Source organism: Eretmochelys imbricata, chromosome 2, assembly GCF_965152235.1.
Source record: "Eretmochelys imbricata isolate rEreImb1 chromosome 2, rEreImb1.hap1, whole genome shotgun sequence".
Classification (NCBI taxonomy): Eukaryota; Metazoa; Chordata; order Testudines; family Cheloniidae; genus Eretmochelys; species Eretmochelys imbricata.
In genome coordinates this window covers 27,536,245-27,538,650 of record NC_135573.1, presented here as the reverse complement: position 1 = coordinate 27,538,650, position 2,406 = coordinate 27,536,245, and the positions used below count along the sequence as shown (strand labels likewise).

Below are 2,406 nucleotides of genomic sequence, written 5' to 3'. Positions count from 1 at the left end.
GTGTTATTATCCCCATTTTACAGATGAGGAAACTGAGGCAGGAAGGTGAACTAATTTACCCAAGACTACCAGTCTAGGTGTAGAACAGCCCAGTGCTCCTAACTCCCCACCCCACTACCATTCATAGACAAAACAAACAAACCCCACTGCTTTGTAATACTCAGCCAGTTTTTTTGTTGTCGAATTGTGCTGCCTGTCTGTTTCAACTGTAAGCTCTTGAGGGAAGAGGCCAAGTCTTCCTCCGTGTTTTGAAAAGCACTAATTATGTTTTGATGTCCAATAAATAATAACAGTGTTTTAGATAAACCATATTGGAAGCTTTGCCATCTATATTTTACATGCCTTCCCCACTACCACTCCCAAACAAAAACTTTCTCTTAATTTGACACAGCTAGATTTGGGGCATCTAACAAAACGGATACATGAACCAGTTTGAGCAGAGTGGCACACTGCACAGAATTTCCGCAACAGTTCGAAACAGAACAAACACATACTTTCCTCCAGTGTGTACAACCCTGCCATTCTTTTATAGTAATACATACGCAAAATGTTTTTTCTTCAGCGTTAAGTGGCAATAATTTTTTTTATTTTTTTTCTGAGTTACTTTTTGCATCTCCGGGCAATCAACTAGCCTCAAGAGACCAATCTTTCCACTACGGTGAAGGAAATATAATCACATATAATTTTTTTTTCATCTGTAACATTATAGGTATCACATTGAAAGCTTGTGTTAAGAACAAGATCCACAAATTTAGACTTGCCAGCTTTGCTCAGTAGTGTGAGTAAGTTGCATCATCTGTGTATGTGTATATGACACACTCAGCACAGCTCTTGCAAATCTCTATTTTTTATAAAGGCAAGTTAGTACGGGACTGCTAGTTCTTTACTCTTCTACTTATGCACAGAAGATATATAGCACACAGCACTGCAATCTTCCTCTCATTGCCCTGCCAATGCACCTCAACTAGAGCTAGTTGAACAATGGGAAAAATGTGAGGATTTTTTAAAACGGAAAATATTTGAATGAATTATTTAACTGACATTACCTGACCTCGGTCATGACTTGGACAGACCATGTCTAGAGACAGTAAGTTTAGTTTCCTATCCACTTCACACCGGCCACTAAACAGATACCAAGTGACTTCTGGTCACCAACAAACAAAGCTGATGTTCAGCCAGAGGCAAAGGCCTGATCCAAACTCCAGTGAAGTCAATGAAAGCCTTTTTGTTGATTTCAATGGGCTCTGAATCAGGCCCTTGGAGATAAAAAAAACTGTGAAATCCCGGCCCCATTAAAGTCAATGGGAGTTTTGCCACTGATTTCAATGGAGCCAGGATCCTACCTGCCTCTCAATACCAAGGTTACGCTCTGCCCCACACCATCCTGTGTCCGGACTTAGCTGGCCGAGACCTGACAGACTACCTCATGAAGATTCTGACAGAAAGAGGCTACAGCTTCACCACAACAGCTGAAAGGGAAATTGTACGTGACATAAAGGAAAAGCTGTGCTACGTTGCACTGGATTTCGAACAGGAGATGGCCACTGCTGCTTCATCTTCCTCCCTGGAGAAAAGCTACGAACTGCCTGATGGTCAGGTGATCACCATTGGCAATGAGAGGTTCAGGTGTCCAGAGGCCTTCTTCCAGCCATCTTTCCTGGGTATGGAATCCTGTGGCATTCCTGAGACCACTTTCAACTCTATCATGAAGTGCGATGTAGATATTCAAAAGGACCTGTATGCCAACACAGTATTGTCTGGGGGTACCACAATGTACCCTGGAATTGCTGACAGAATGCAAAAGGACATCACAGCTCTGGCACCCAGTACAATGAAAATTAAGATTATTGCTCCACCTGAACGTAAATACGCTGTCTGGATCGGTGGTTCCATCCTGGCTTCCCTCTCTACCTTCCAGCAGATGTGGATCAGCAAGCAGGAATACGATGAGTCTGGCCCATCCATGGTCCACCGTAAATGCTTCTAAATGGACTACTAGCAGATGCACAGCATTTGCTGCATGAATTTTCACTAGTCTGTGTTTGCCTGGGCAAATTTATACACTTCATGCTAGCCTCACAAAACTGGAATTAAGGCTTCTTTTAAAAGAAACTTGCCCTTGGAAAGTCTGTGTCTGAGACAAACATCGGTGCTGGATTGAGCTGTCACTGATTTGACCCTGTATTCAAGTTAACTGGTCCCTTGGTGTACATTTTAGCATAATACCCTGTACATATCTTATCTAAAACTTGATACAGGTGCCATCACTCCTGTGACAAAATGCTAGGGTTAACTTGTATTTGTGGAAGAGAATCTGCCTGTGACACTGTAGTTCTGGTAGCTGGCTAGTATTGATTAATGGCATCTCACTTAAACTCTGCAGGGCTTGAGACTGATTTGTACAGG

The 2,406-nt window shown here is 42.4% G+C and overlaps 1 pseudogene; it reads left to right on the top strand.

Moving 5' to 3' along the window:
- The first annotated feature begins 1,365 nt into the window (after window positions 1–1,365).
- On the top strand, window positions 1,366–2,088 carry LOC144260289 (actin, cytoplasmic 2 pseudogene; annotated as a pseudogene).
- The last annotated feature ends 318 nt before the right edge of the window (window positions 2,089–2,406 follow it).